Genomic DNA, 17,307 nt, shown 5'->3' with positions numbered 1-17,307 from the left:
GAAAGATATTGTAGATCAAAGCAGGGGGACATAGTCCCTTGAACATAAGTCTGTACAACCAATATAAAAAAGTGAAAAAATTGAGTCCTGTTTGTGAACTTGCAATATGTTAGCAAATATTATTGTGATATATTTATAGACTATATAATAAGTACATAGAGAGTCTCTGCCGAGTTTTCTGGCACAAAGTTCCTAAAACCCTTAGAATCATTGAAGTGTTGTGTCTTTGTGAATACTAATGAGATAGCTGATGGCTGTGGTCTCTGGGTTAGCCTCAGGATGCAGGCGGTTGCCACGGCAACCAACCATGTGAGTTGTGAGTTGGGACTTGCAGCTTCACCCCTCCCTCAGCCTCTGCAGAGAGAAGAACTGAAGGTTGAATTGCTTAGAAATAGCTAATGATTTAATCATGCCTATATATGAAGCTATTACATCCCAGTGGATGGGTTCGGAGAGTTTCCTTTTTAGAGATGCAGTTTTGGGAAGGTAGTGTGCACAGAGGGGCAACTCCCCACCTCTTTCACCATACCTAACCCTATGCAACTCTTCCATCTGGCTATTGCTGGATTTTTTCCTTTTATAATAAAGTAGTAAAAGTAAGGAAAGTGTTCCCCCGTGCACTAGGAAACGTCCAAACCAAAAGAGGGGTTGTGGAAACCTCCTATTTATGGTTGAGTCAGCTCAACAACATTGAACCTCCTGAAGAGAGATTGTGTGCAACATGGAGACCTACTATTTGTGCCTGATTCCTAATGTGGGGCAATCCTATCATGTGAACACTGACTTAGGTTACTATCAATATCGATGAAATGTAAGCTGTCCAGGAATGGAGAATTCATAGGCACAGGAGGAATTTCCACATATTTGGTGACTGTAGGAAGGTTCTGAGTGTTGTGGGTAAGACTACCAACAGAAGGAAACATGTGGTTATTCTCTATCCATCGTTCATTCATGAAGATTATCTTCTAAGGATTATGAATAGAATAAGGTTGCCGGGCGGTGGTGGCGCACGCCTTTAATCCCAGCACTCGGGAGGCAGAGCCAGGCGGATCTCTGTGAGTTCGAGGCCAGCCTGGACTACCAAGTGAGTTCCAGGAAAGGCGCAAAGCTACACAGAGAAACCCTGTCTCAAAAAACCAAAAAAAAAAAAAGAATAAGGCATTTTCCTTGATAAGACATTTCTATTCAATATGTATTCTTTTTAATTTTGTAAGGACAGTATATGAATTACAGTTTTGAGAAAAATCTTAGGTGTTGCTAAATTAAACCTAATAGACAAAACTTTCCCCTTTATGAATTATATTATTAGTGCAATTTAAATCTTGCCTTTCTTAAGATATACAGTTGACCAAGCTGTTTTCTTAGGATCCAATATAAATGTCTCTATTTGGGGACCTTGCTGTTGGACATTGGCCTGAAGAAATGGTAGGACATGAGGCTGTCATTATAATGTTTTTGTAAAGGATCCAGAAACAGAAATTTTTATCCTATTAGTCCATCCGCCATTTTCTCAGACATGGCATAAATCCATTTGTTTAGATCACACTTACATTGAACCCTTACTATTGGCCATATTCTAGAGATAGAAAATATGAACAAAGCACATTGTTATTTTCATGGAATTGATGTTCTCCTTGGTGTAACAAACCACACATAAATGTATCAAATATGTATTTAGTACAACAGAGGGAAAAGGTGTGCTGAAATGAGAAGGAATGACAATTAAGGGGCTAGAAAGGACTGATAGAGTGGGGGAGGAAAAGGCATGTGTCCACATAAGGTGGTTAGGTTAGGAATGCACAAAATAAAATGGGAAAAGCAGTTATATGAACATAAGGTTGATTGTAGGGGTGTATGAGTGAGGGGAAGTTAAAGAAGACAGAGCTGTAGGAAGCCAGGACCAGATGAGTAGGTCCCAAGTGATACAGGTGTATCTTTAGACTTGATTCTGGGTGACACAGAAAACATCGAAGTCCTCGGCACACAGATATAGCAATGGTTTCTAAATAACCATTCTAGATGCTGGATCAGCACCAAAGACATCAACTAGGAAATGGGGCTAGCAGCCGAGCAAAAGGTAAATAAGGTCACAGAGTTAGATGAGGTGGAAATTAGTCATATTTGGGATATATTTAATGGGTTAATTCAAGTGTGCTTATGAATTATGAATAGACGACAGGTGTTAAAGAAGCAGAGGGACTCACAGATGCTTCAGGGTTTAACAGTTGAGCACTGGAAGGCTGAAATTAAGCAAAGACCATATTTTCTAAGAAGCAAAAGAAAACAATTTATTATTAGTGCATAATTTAACTAGAGGACTTTGTCATATCAGTTTCCTGAGATATTAATAGAGGAAAACATTTGACAAAACATTTGACAAAAGAGAGATGAAGTAGGGAGAGCCTTTGTTGTGATAGCACCTTGTCAGAGCAGCATGTAAACAGGACATCCGTGGGAGACAGAGAGAGCTATCGGGGGCACCTGTGTTTGTCCTTGGGGACACCAGACCTCACTATTATCCAACTCCAGATGAAAATAAGACTTTGAGATAAAAATAAAATGGAGACAGGGAAAGCACCATATAACAACAGCTGTTAACATTTGAAAGAGGGGAAGAAGAAAGGCTAATGTGGTCAAAGCAAGGCAAAAATGTTGCACGTTTTCTCTCATGATACACACATACATGTCTCGTGAAAGCAGAAAGCAGGGGAATGAAAGGGACAATCTAGAGGGGTGGAGGGGGGACATAGTTGGGGGCAGAATGTGAGTAAAGTAATATATATGTGTGTGTGTGTGTGTGTGTGTGTGTGTGTGTGTGTGTGTGTGTGCGCGCGCACACTTGCACACATGAAATGTCATAGTTAAACCAATTATTTGGTATACTAACTTAAAAATTAATTTAAAAGGGGATGGAGCATGGCTCCATGGTTAAAAGCATTTTCTCTGCAAGCATGAGAACCTGAGTTTGAATCTGCAGAACCCACATAAAAAGTTGATCATAGTTTGCCTATAGACTCCCTCAGCAGGATGGGTGAAAGTGAAGAAAGACAAATCATCTGAGCTCACTAATCAGCAAGCCCAGTCAAAACAGGAAGTATCTTGTTCAGTGAGAGACCTTAAGGAAAAAGACAGAGAATAGAGGAAGACACCCGAAGTCCTTTTCTGGCCCATGGGCATACACTTGCATGGGCATACACCCTCTACTACACATATATAACACACACATACACACATACACACACACACACACACACACACACACACACACACACACACACACACACACACACACAGATCCCTGTAGGAATTCATTAGAAATAACTATGGGAAAGTTGGCAGGAGGCCAGAGGTTTCTGTGGGAAAGAACCATTAAGAAAAAGGTTAAAATTAATTTAAAGTTTATTTCATTTAAACGGAGTATTGCTCACAGAGGATTGATCATATGTCTCATGGGTCTCAGAGATTTTATAAGTGTGGAGAATTGCTTCTGCTATTGTCATTTTCATTAGTGGAATGCTTTGTTCTAAGGTGGCATAAAATAACATTTAAAATGTCTGAAACTTTCCCCCATATGATTCTATCAATAAATTATACAGACATCATCAATATATATTTCAGTACTACTAGGAAACATTGATCTCTGTTTGATTTTAATGTTTTAAATATTTCTTATGTAAGCTTTTTGTTATCGTCTAGAATTGGATTATGGCCTCCTAACAGCCTCTTTGATGTACATATGGCCCAAGATATGTTCCATCTATGTGTAGGCAGTACATATAGTGCCTTCTGCAAATGGTATTTTAAATCACTTTAAATAAGGTAAAGGGGAGATAAGAAGTTTTTCATATCATATCTCAGAATATAAACAACTCTTCTCTGAATATGTAGCCTCAACTGATAGTAAGAACTGATCTTTATTTACATAAAAGAAAAGATGCATTTCAGTTTCTGTGATGCAAACAGCTATCTTTCTCAATTACTCATGCCACTTCAGCCACCATACCAAGAGCTACATCAGAGATAAGAAACAAAGACCATTTTCATTTTCTTCCAGGAACAAAGTCAGACTTACTTTGTTTCAGGATGTGATTTTTTTTTCTTTCACAATTCTGAAAGCCTTGTTGGTGTGGAACAGTTATTTCCTAAAATCTATGCACTAATAACACACAGAGAGGGAGAGAGGGAGAGGGGGGAGAGGGGGAGAGAGGGAGAGGGAGAGAGAGAGAGAGAGAGAGAGAGAGAGAGAGAGAGAGAGAGAGAGAGAGAGAAGAAGAAGGAGGAGGAGGAGGAGGAGGAGAAGGAGGAGGAGCGAGGAGACGGATACAGTGATACACAGAGAGAGACACAGAGAGAGAAACAGGGACAGAGAAAGAATAGCCTTGTACTTTCAGTACAGTAAAACAGCCCTAAAGATAATTATAACTGAATGTTCAGGAACAATTCTAAGATTATAACTGGGAGAGCCACAGAGGGAAGACTGAGCCTCCATATCAATTCCCTGTGATAAGAACATGTGAACTCTGTGTGTTATGGGTGAGGGTATGGATAACTTACTGTAATGCCTTCTCCCGTAGACGAACCATAGAACAATTAGGAATCACAGTGCATTGTGAACAACTGCTTATGTGTTCATTCTGGATATGCTGGTGAGTTTGTTGTTATGAGAAGGAATAGAAAGAACTGTTTTCACAAAATCTATAATTAACCCAAGAGACTTTCCACTGAATGTATAGCTTAGCAAGGATTTGAGATGGATTTTAAAAGGAGATGAAAGTAGCTATTGCATTTTCATGAAGAACTCTCAAGGGCTGCAACTGACATGCAATGAGGATATCACTTTCCTCCTTTCCAAGTGCTAGTACTACTTCCAAGATGCAGGAGAATTTCAGTGCTGTCTAAGTAGCAAATTCCTAGAGTGAAACTTGGAATGTAATCTTCATTACAGTAGATCTTGTTGGCCTCATATGCTGGTATATCCCTGGCATCAAAAATCCGTAATAGAAGCTTGATGAATGCACCTCAATATAAAATTAAGTCTATTTGGGGAAATCATATGTATGGTCATAGCTGGTAAGATATATGGCAATCTGAGTCCCTTATACATGGGAGTGAGGAAAAAGAAAAAAAAAACTCCTTGGAAGGATTGCTGGAACTCTTTCGAAGGTAAGTAAACAACTTCCTATGTTTATGTTGAAAATGTAAAATTACCACTAGGAATGGGTGCAAAGAATTTACATTTTCAAACCTGTTACAGGTACCACCCATGTTCCCTGGATTTTTATTAGTGTAGTCCACTCCAGTCACTAGCTACCGGCATCTACTCCTTTGCTAAAAGGCTTATTTGATTGTTAAAACTAGAGCTGGCTTTGGTATAAGACACTGTTACCAGAATGGGACATCCCATGCTTTTGGTTTAATTGTCTGTAGTTCCTGTGTTGAAATCCTTTATGTTTGTCTTCAAATTTGCTTTCTGTGAGTTCTAATGGAATAAAAGCACATGGCACTGCCAGTTAATAACATCCCCGCTTCAGGATGCTTCCATGCCTCCTCTCTACCCTGGATTCAGTGACTTTTACTGCTCTCTGTCACTAGAGGAGAGCTGAGCACAAGTTGGCGAAAGAGTCTGAGTCAGGTGTGTGCATCTAGCACATCCCATGTGACCTGCTGTGGAACAGGAACCAACCAACCACCAATTGTATGTAGGACCAATTGTACTTGCCTATGAGTTAATGCTGGACCACAGGGAGGATGACAGTAGGTAACAAATAACACAAGCCATAATTTGGAGGGAGGCAAAGGGAAATGTGTAAATCATTTTCCATAGAGGATTTCACTCTCACTTTGACTTTGCTCTGGACCTCATAAAGTTGATGTGGTTGGCACTCTGTCTGTCCATAGACATAACAGACCAACAAGACCAAAGAAATTATCCTGCCCCCTTGCTGAACAGTGAATTGATGGCTTGTTGTTGGAAACAGTGAGAATTCTGAGTTCTCCAGAGTTCTGTAGAATTAAGTTCCTTTTATGCCTTTATCCTTGGTAGTAGGTTGTTTGGTAATAGCTTTCAATCAATCTTTCTTTCTTTTGTCCATTGCTTTCTGACTGATATTCTCTGAGATAACAAAAAAAAACATATTCTTGAGGTTTGAACCTTTATTGTCTGTTTCTGAAGAAATAGATTCATAAACTAACATTCAAAGGCATCTCCAATATATTTGGCTGAATAGAAAATGAACAACTTCAGTAGAGTCAAGTCCCTTCCTCTATAGGTTCCTCTGGAATTTGAAGGCTTAGAGTTTGTATTTCTATTTATACCTTAATGGCTAAGATGTATAACCACCCTACTTTTCCCTGAAGTTTATTTTCTCCTTTAATCTAAATGAAGAAGGTTTGAATGTCTAACATTCTTTTCCCACACCATAGTTCTATGACTTTTATGTCCAATTTCTGAAAGAATGGGAATAATTGAACTATAACCTATTACCACAAAATAATTCTGTAAAGACTACTATAATACACAACCATCTATGTATTTCTGCATTCTGGCATGGAGGTGGTTTTTAAATGTGACCCTCAAGCTACAAAAATCATTATGTATTATTATGCATTATGTATTATTATCTTTTGTTCAAATGTGTTCAAATGAATCCAAGGTTGTGACAACATGCTTTCTAGATTTAAGCAAGAAATAGGAAATTCTAGAAAGGCAATGAAAATTACAGATGGGTAAGAGAATTTAAGTCCAAAGTATTTTATAGGTAAAATTTTCTGTTTTAAATCTTTATTTTAAAATTTGATTACTGCTAATACCGTTGAAAGAGAGAACTAAGAGGGTCCCATCCCCACTGGGACTTGGTTCAGTCCTTCCTCTTTGAGAATTGCGTTAGAAGAAAAAACTATTAAGCTCAAAATAAATTAATTTCTACCTGCTGTTCCCTCTTTCCTTTAATAATTTATAGACTGTTGGATACTATTATTTTCAATCCTGATATTAAAGGCTCTTTCCTTAAAATTTTTTATACCTTGTCAACACAGGATAAATAAAGCCAAGCTAGGGCTGCTAAGGAGAATCTAGATGCTGTTCTAACACATCATGGAACATCAACCCTCTAGTCATAATGTTGACTCCTGGGGCTTGAACTCCCATCCATTTGCTCCAACTCTCTCCTTATTCCCTGACTCTTTAGTTCTAATCAGCCTTCTACTTATCCCACTGGCCCGCCTCAGTTATTTGTCTTCATGAGAAGTTTATTTACCCATTTGTTTACTCTTTGATCAAAAATGAATCCACAACCTACTTGATCTACAAAATTCAAGTTCAAACAGTTTGTGGTACAGCAGCGTCAGAAAAGCAGGAGTTGTTGGAAGTATAAATCTCTGGTCCTTCCACACAGTAGCTGACTCAAAGTCCGTGAGGGAAGCCACAGCCATCCCGTGCTAGCTTGCTGTGCAAGTGGTTTCACCTAGAGCCTGGGGAATGTGGGTCTAGGTCTAGGTCTCAGATGAAGCCCAGGAATTTGCATGTCTACCAAGTTTTCAGGTCATGTTGCTGCAACCAGTCCAGAGAGCACCGAGAACTGCCCACGCAAACACTGCAGCTACTATTGCTGTTACTCAACAAAATCCTGAGTACAGCTCTACCCAATTGCTTTTCAGCTTTAACTTCTGCTTGCCCATTTTCACTATGCAAGTGTCCCTAATTTAGGAGCCCTTTGAAAGAGCTGCCACTGCACTGTCCATGGTATCCTTCATCATTTTCATTTTTGCTTTGCATGCTCTTTCTGAAAAATCACATAGCATGTTGAACTAGGAACAGATCTAAAGTTAGATTCGATGAAATTACCAAATTACCTATGTAAATCTGAACAAGTTACTTAACATTTCTGAAGTTTGTTTTCTTATATGCACAATGAAAACACGATGAATTTGAAAGATTCTGGCAAAAAATGCCTGGCGTATTAGTAGGTGCTAAAATAAAAGTCCTTACTTTTAGCACTATTTGGCTTAAATAAGACTATAAATGCATCCCTTTTATATAAAGTCTCTTTCTTCAGTGCCATCTAATACAAGTAAATGACATGGAACATGATCAAATCATTTAACTTTTTTATCCTGTCTATATCTCTCGAGAACATTTTTGTTACATTTAAAATTTGAATTTTATTATCCACATTTTTCTCACTCTTCATTTTGATGACCTCCAGAAAATTAAATATACTAATTTTCCTTTGGCATTAAAAATAAAGTTTTAAAAAGCAAAGCAAACTACAAAGAACCTCACAGTGGCAGTTGTAAAGTGTAGTTCTCTGGGTTTCTTGCCATCTGATGTCAAACATGTCCTAACTAAACATACCTTAACTTTTCTTATTAGAAAAAAAAATAGCTTCAACATGGGCTAACTTTTTTTTTTTACAAGTATCTAATAACACTTAAAATGTGTCCATCAGGAAGGTAAGAATCAAAGTACATGAACTAAAACTGCAAGGCAAGTTTAAGAAGTAAGGGTGCATGCTATGTATAAGTAAGCCAAACAGATTAAGGCATAGCCAGCCTGCTCATTTATCATCCTTAGTGATGTGCAACTCCAACTTAGAAAAGAGAGTGTTTTGAAAAAAGTAGCGATCTTTATATAAAAGGGATGCATTTATAGTCTTATTTAAGCCAAATAGTGCTAAAGCACTTACGAATATTAACTATTTTTGCTCCATACTCCTCAACCTTAGATTCAGTCCTCTAGAAAGGACTTCCTTTTATTTACAAGACTTTTTAAAGGTATAGTGTCTTAGTTAGGTTTTCTATTGCTGCAATGAAACACCATGACTAAAAGGTAAATTGGGGAGGAAAGAGTTTATTTGGCTTACACATCAGCATTGCTGTTCATCACTGAAGGAAGTCAGGATAAGAACTCAAACAGGGCAGGATCCCATAGGCAGGTCCTGACGCAGAGGCCATGGAAGAGTGTCACTTACTGTCTTGTTCATCATGACTTGCTCTGCCTGCTTTCTTATAGAACCCAGGACCACCAGCCCAGGGATGGCAACCAGCCAAAATGGGCTGGGCCCAACCCCATTGATCACTAAATGAGAAAATGCCTTACAGCTGGATCTCATGGAGGCATTTCCTCAACTGAGGCTCCTTCCTCTGTTTTCTAACTTGTGTCAAGTTGACACTCAAAGCCAGCCAGTACATATAGGTAATGTGGTTTAGAAGACTAGTCTTAATTTCCTAATATTATTTTTGTCCTCAGACGAAAATCTAACTTACAAAACAACAAGCATCCTTCTCTCGTCTCTCAATGTGTAGTTAAAAATAACTTTTAGTTAAATAACCTCACAATGTTTAAAATATTTGGAGTTGATATATTAAAGAGTCAAGTGGTTTGGACAGTCAATCAGATTGCTTTGCTATGGTTATGAGTCTTCTCTTGTACATCTTGTACATATAGTATTGTTCTTAGAATTTCTAATTATACCATTTTTTCAGATTCTCTATTTTATATCATCATTACTTATTGACTTAGTTAGGGTTTCTGTTGCTGTAATGAAACACCATGACCAAAAAGCAGGTTGGGGAGGAAAGGGTTTATCTGGCTTACAGTTCCAGATTACAGTCATCATTGGAGGAAGTCAAAACAGCAACTCAAGCAGGGCTGGAACCTGGAGGCAGAAGCTGAAGCAGAGGCCATGATGGGAACTGCTTACTGGCTTGCTTCCCCTGGCTTCCCCTGTCTGGTCTCTTATAGAACCCGGAACCACCAGCACAGGAATGGCACTGTCCACCACGGGCTGGGCCCTCTCCCATTGATTACTAATTGAGAAAATGTCTTACAGCTGAATCTCACAGAGACATTTCCTCAACTGGAGGCATTTCCTTCCTCTCTAATGACTCTAGCTTGTGAAGTTGACTCACAAAACCAGCTAGGATACTGATTTTGCTGAAGTCACTCATATCAGACATTTATGAAATGAGTGTCTCATATCGCTCGTCCACACAACCCCAGGAACTTTCTAATTCATTTGCAGCTGCTGTTGTACATGGCTGTCCTGGGCTGCTCCTGTCTACTGTAATTGTGGCCACTGCTTCTCTCTGCTCACTGATTTTACCCCCAGTGTTTTCTGACTCTTCCATGACAAGAAATAGTTTTTCTTCTCTTTACACTCACATTTGATTCTTTGTATAAGTTTAGAATTCAACGTTAAGAAGTCATTTCCCACCAGAATTTTGAAGGATTTTTTTTTTTCTTCAAAAGGTAATCGGGCCGGGCGGTGGTGGCGCGCGCCTTTAATCCCAGCACTCGGGAGGCAGAGCCAGGCGGATCTCTGTGAGTTCAAGGCCAGCCTGGGCTACCAAGTGAGTTCCAGGAAAGGCGCAAAGCTACACAGAGAAACCCTGTCTCGAAAAACCAAAAAAAAAAAAAAAAAAAGGTAATCGGTGGCAATGAGTAAACTTGAAATAATGGGTTAAATGTGCTGTGGTTTTGTTCAGCACTCTTATATAAAACATAAACAACTTAACAATTAGAAAATCACATGGAAACAAAGCTAGTTTTAGATGACATTAACTCTGTAATGGGTGGAGTCCTCCTAAAGTAGAAATGTGGAGCTCTTAAAAAGTTACACAGAATTTCAACATGCTGACAGTAACGGACTAAGCCGAGCTAAAGAGCCTTCCAGTGGCAAGGCCACTTACACCAGGCATATCATCAGCAACCCAGGAGTTCCAGCCTCTTGGGAAATAAATCCTGATCTCTAACACTATACTGATTACATGGTGGTCACTTGGGTTGTTAGAGCCTGAGTAATTCAATCAACGTGGGCAGAATGACCTTTCAGCTTAATGTAATCACATTTTCACACACTAAACAAGATTTGCTTGTCGCTGGTCTTTGCTTTCCTGACACTCCAAGAATTAGCCTCCTCTCTTACTCTCATTCCTTAGTCTTCTTTATTTGTTTGAAACAAAGTTGCTGCCTAACAAGGACGTGGCTGAGAACTGTTCAGACACAGACTTCTTAGGTTGTGCGGCTAGGACAGTTAGAGCTTCAAGCAGCCGACTCAGCATCATTCTAAAGGTCTCAGTTTGGAAGCTCTCATTCTAAAAGTCTCAACTTGGAAGCTCGTCCCCACCCAATCCATCTGGGAGAGCCACTGCTGCAATTCAAACTGTTCATTTTAAGATGAAGAAAATAAAACCCAAAGAGACTAGCTGATTTGCCTAAAGTCTTTCATGGCAAGTTCTAGACTAAAATTCACTTCTGCCGCTCTGTATAACCAACCTCCCTGCCACATCTTGCTTTCTTGGGTAAGCAGTTTTAGTTCTATATACCTTTGCCATATGTTTAGACAACACATTCACACACAATGTATATAAGAAGGGAATGATCAGAATCCCCGGCAGATTCCCAGACTCTATCATCAGGGAATCTGTGTGTGCATGTGAGAGCGGATGTGAAGGGAAGTAAGCAGCGGTAAGATTTGGCTTCTGCCGTTCTTCCCTCCCCATGACTGTAAAGCAAACAAGGAAGCAGAAGTCGTCTGGTCTCGAATGCCTGTGGAAATTAGCTTGTAACTGGTCTGCAAACTTTTGTAATCAGCCTGAATGTCACTGTGAGCATCAGGCTGTCACTGGGGCTCGGGATTTGCAGGTAGACCTGCCTCACCTTTTCACTTTCCACCCACTGCTCTCCAGGCATTTCACCTTACAAATAAACACGTGATCATGAATACTCAGTGTTTAAGTTCTGCTTGTTTGTAGTGTACTCAAGTTTTACGTGGCTCTCGACTGATACTCCCTCACTTGCTGGAGCAGTTAGGCAATTTGGGTAATTTTTTTGTGTACAGTTGAAATCATTTCTTTATAGTTGTCTTACCTTGTTCAGTTGGAATAATAGAACCTCATCTTCCTTTTGGCCTTGGTAGGTCTGAAAGAAGTTTTAGAAGTCTGGTAAACTATTTTTTTTTTTGTATCTGCCTCACTTCGGTGACTTATAATCCTTATCATCTAAGAGAAACTCTTTTTCAATCTATTTCCAATCTGGATAAAAACACACAGACAGTAGCCAAATTGCTGCCCCATGGCCCACAGAAAATTTCTGGAATCTGGTTCTAACTTCTCTGTGTACCTCTAAATCAAGGGAAAAGAGTAGCATTGTAAGTCACTATGGGTTGTCTGGTCCAGTGAAAATGTCTCTGCATGCATGTATTTCCTAGTTATTCTGTGAGGGAAAGAATATAGAAGGGATTCTTATTAATAAGGTATTCCTCAAATGCCAAAGTGATACTTATACTGTATAGTAGGATATCTGGAGTCTATGGAAGAATAAAATTGGAGGTACAATCTTTGACTACTTAGAAACCAGTTTTTAAAATAGTACTCTACCAATGACCAATGACCAGCACATCTGAAATTGTTTATTTCACAAACATAGAGTGATTCCAAGTTATAGTTCATATCAGCAAATATCCAACTTTTGAAAAATATGAATTCTTTTTTAATTCACCATGGTCAACAAACAAGCAAATGTGCAGGGGGAGAGAGAGAGAGAGAGAGAGAGAGAGAGAGAGAGAGAGAGAGAGAGAGAGAGAGAGGAGAGTAGGGAGAGAGAAAGAGAAGAAAATGCTTCAAATACAAACACATATTTCAAGATAATAGCCCTGGCTACAGGGCTAGGCAGTAGGAAGCTACAAAAGCATCCATCATTTTCCCAGTTAGTAGCATCTTCGTTCTTTGGGGAGCACTTTGTGTGAGGTAGAATGTGCCCTTGTCCTCACCAGGGCGGACAGTGGAAGCTGAGCAGGAAGACTGCCTGGCCTGATCTATGGGGGAGGGGAAGTGGGGGCAGAATTGGCCTGGCTGGCTTCACCCTTCCCTCCTGCTTTGCCGTCTTTGCCTTTTCCCTATAGGACTTTTGCACAGATCGGCCAAAAGTTACCTCCCATCTTCCCACAAACACTGGGCAGTGAAACCAGATTTTCATGAACAGCGCTACACCACTTGCTCTAGACTGGATTTTCAAGTTTGGGGTCTGAAACCTGAAAAACAGAAGGAAACCTTAGTAGGGCAGTAATCCTCCCAAATTAGTCTTTCTCTCCTCTCTTTTCCGCCCTTGTGCTTTACGGAAGAGGAAGACATGTGAGTAAATACAGAATATATTCATTGAGAAAATGTCTGTGTTTTGCTCTTCCTGTTTGTTCATCTAACAAATATTCACTGTGTGCAAGTGTGTGTTAGCTAAGTACTATGTGTACACATTAGTGTACATACTGTATGTGTTAGAATAAGTTAGGTTTCCTAATGAAACCTATACTCTTTGGGGTTAGCCACTAAGTCCAAAAAACTTTGCTATGGTGAGAAATAATCAGGACTCCATAATTTAGAAATGAGGGTCAGGAAGGGCTTCTCCAAGGGAATAACATATATAAATATCTTAAAAATAATTGAATATTAGTCAAGATATTCTAGGGAAACTAGTCCACCAAGTTTTCTGATCTAAAAATAGCTCTGCATGTATCTACATAGATGAAAAATAAATGTAGTAGGTAAGTGTGAACATTTGCCAATAGACATTTTAATTTTTCTAGGGTTAAAACCAATGTCACCCGGCAAACTTATACCCTCGTAACATTATAAGGGAAGTTCCCAAATAAATGCTTTATTATTTGATGTCAACAGGGCTTACTAGAGTTACATAGTAGAAAGGATATCAATGGGAAGATATACCTTCTCCTAGACGTGGGAAAGCCATTGACAGTTACAATATGGGTGAGAGAGGGGGCTGGCTATTATGATAAACATGCTCCCACTGTCTTCTGATCACACTGTTGATATTATAAACAATGTTCGAGAGACACAAAACACAGTATATGATTTGTAGAAATTGTCTTGCTTAGATTTTTAGAACTCTGTTGGAAATCCATGAAATAGGCAGAGATCCTCACCTTCGGGGTCAAAAGGAAAATAAAGCTTAATGTTTAACTAGGTTTCCTTGCACTTTGTAACTAGCTCCTGTAGGAGCAAACCTGACTGAGGTGAGCCCATTGTCTTGGAGAGTACTCCCACGGTGAGTATCCTACCGGAAGACAAATGCAAAGGACAACAGGGAGGTGTGTGAAAGCTGGAGCTTGCAAGTGATGGGGTTCAGGGCACAATACCCCAAAATATGTCAGCTTGGTATTTAAAAAAAAAAAAAAAAAAAAAAAAACAGAAGCAAGAAGATCCCTCTTCCTCTTGCCCTTTTCCCCAAAGCAGGCCATAAAATATCACCTGGTCTTCCTCTAGGGTAGGTCATAAGACTTATGATAGGGGGTGGGTTAAAGAGCAGAGGCTTCCTATACATGGACAAACGGAAAATTTCTTAGGTGGGAACTCGCAGGGACAGAGAAGAATGTGAAGTGGACAATTTCTGCAAATTCCTCTGTTAGCTACTATTTCATCATATCCTCTCTGTCCAGTCATTCTTTCATGTGACTCTCTGCATTCCATCAAGCTGAGCATCAACCACACACAAGCGTACTTACTTCATCAAGCTGAGCATCAACCACACACAAGCGTACTTACTTCTCTGAGTCTTTATTTCCCATGAAGGTTTCTCTGTGGCATAAATTTCATATTAAATGAGTTTATGTGATTTTTCTCTTAATCTGTCCTTTGTTGTAGGAGCCTGAACCAGGAACTTAGCAACGAGTGAAAAAAAAAACGGAATCTCCTTGTGTATACAGTAGGAAAATACTAAATCCTTTTAGATGTATAAATTCCCTGATTCTTACTATACTTGGAAACAAAGAAAGCTACTTTCATGTTACAAGTTTGTGTTTTAAGTTGTACAAATAGCATTAGTTGTGCAGTGTCCATGGGGACATAAAACAACATACATTTTAAACATATTTGCTGCTACTTATTTATTGCTTAAATGGTTATATACTTTTAATACAGGATACTTGGTATTTCACAGTTCTTTGTTGTGAGCCCTCATCAATGCAATGGGGACTTATCCATTGTTACCCGTGTAGAAAGTCAAATAATTTGTTATGCTATAAGAATGTACAACTTAAAATTCCCCCATACAAATGCATATAAAACTATTGTCCCATTGCTGGAGAATATCTATTTGAAGAGAACTAAAACTTAATTACAAAAGCCCTGTCAATCAAGTCTTTCCTCTCAGCCCAGCACAAGGAAAATACTTTTCCAATGACAATTCTTAAGACAAAGCTCTTAAATGTTACTATTTAAAGAGCTCTATGGGGAGCAATTCTTGGGCCCTGACAATGAACTACTTCCAAAGTCATAAGCATGATCCAGGGCCTTTTGAAAGTACTTCTTAAGTAGATCTGCATCAGACTTTCAGGAAATGAATATTACTTTCATTTTCAATAGGGGTCTATGCTGTCATGATAAAAATAAGCTGCCGTGTCTCTTCACATACAGTTTTCTGAGTTCCAAATACTGGAAGGGTCACAGCTATATTTGAATATTAACTGACATAGAAATCACATTTACTTTCAATCCTAAAATTTAGGATTTTACAGCACAACCAGGACTATTTCACAGAGAAACTCGGTCTCGACAAACCAAAAAAAAAAAAATTATGATTTTATAAAGTAGTTCTACTGAGCAGAGTGTACGTGCTATCCTTGAGGTACAAAGCTTAAAAATAATAATGCATTAATACACATATTTCAAGTTTTTAACAGTATATCATAGTCAATACACATCAGCTTTCTATTGTTAACATTCTAATAATTGCAAATAACATGATTAAGGATCATAGTCTATTTTTACATTTGGCTTAAATAGTATTCTTAATTTAAAAAAAATGTTTAGTATACTGTATTTTCCCAAGTTCCTTTAAAGATCTCTTAAAATAGACATAGTATGTCAAATTTACCATGACACTCTAAAAAGAGTTTTAGTAAATGGCCAATCTGAAAACTTGTTTGTAGCTTTACAGATGGAAGTTGAACTTTTTCCGGAGTATCTAACACAATTTTAGAGAACTTAAGAGAGTAAGCCAGAATTTGTCCTTCCTGTGTGGAAGCAAATCCCTTATCTGCTTGTTCTTTCCTCATTGGCAGATGATGGCCAGCAGGGAAATGTCACTTCCTCCTGCAGAGGTGCTATTTCCGGCTCGCTCAGTCACCCCTTCTTTGGTATCTTGTTAACTCACAGAGGTCATCTTGTCCTCAGTTTTCCTCATAGCAAGAAAAACTTATGGTTAAACCACCTCACTGTCACTATCATTGATCATTTTGTCTTGTCCCAACCAGCTGAGTTGATGGAGAAACAGAGCTGAACAGCTAGGGTTGCTTAACATCTACATACCTAATGCTAATCAATTCTTCCTTATTCACAATGTCTGCAACCTTCTATTCTCCTTAGACTCCATCCTTTGTTTATTTACAGTCCCCTAACATGGCATCCTCCCTTCAGACAAAGAAAACAGAACAAAGCAAACTCTCCCCGCAAAACCCTTTTCATGGAAAATGTCTTTACCTGAGCCCAGTCAGTTCATGCTGCATCTCCCCTGTGTGGTCTGTAAAACCTGAGGAAACATTTTCTCTTGATTAAAACCTATATGCCTACTTAGGCTATGGATTGTGCTTCTGTATATTTCTTAAAAACCCATGCTTTTGGAGCTGGCCTTTGGAGCCCATTACCTGCGGTGGGATGCCTTGCTCAGCCTTGATGCATGGGGGAAGGGCTTGGTCCTACCTCAATTAAATGTACCAGGCTTTTCTGACTCCCCATGGGAGCCCTTTTCCTTTTGGAGGAGGGGATGGGAGGGAGTGGGTTGGGGACTGGAGGTTGGAGGGGAGCAGGAAGAGGGATGAGTGGGGGATCTGTGGTTGGTATGTAAAATGAATTAAAACATTTATTAAATTAAAAAATATGCTTTTTTCGACTCAAGTGTTAATTCTTTTGTATAGTGATATATTTAAATGTTTCAAAGTTCAAAAATAATGGAAGATGATATGATGAAAAGTCTGTTTCTTCCGAGGCCCAGTCACCTAGCCTCTCCTAGGACCAAGTTCAGCCAAAGACATTTTAGATATACCATGTAAACAAGTGCACAATCATTCTTTCTTGAGTCTTAAAAAAACAGCAAAACTTTCCACATGGCTACATAGCTGCTCTTCTCATTTAAAAATTTTATCTTAGGCATAATACCAACCAATAAAGAGTTATTTTATCCTTTTCAATTCCATGGCATGAATTATGAATTTCCTATAACTTAGCCTGAACTTACTGGTGGACAATTAGCATGTCTCTAAACTTCTACTGTTACAAATAGCACTGCAATGGCTGTCT

Source organism: Peromyscus californicus, unplaced genomic scaffold (genome assembly GCF_007827085.1).
Source record: "Peromyscus californicus insignis strain IS unplaced genomic scaffold, ASM782708v3 Scaffold_16__1_contigs__length_79575227, whole genome shotgun sequence".
NCBI classification, from domain to species: Eukaryota; Metazoa; Chordata; class Mammalia; order Rodentia; family Cricetidae; genus Peromyscus; species Peromyscus californicus.
This window is presented reverse-complemented; position numbering follows the sequence as displayed.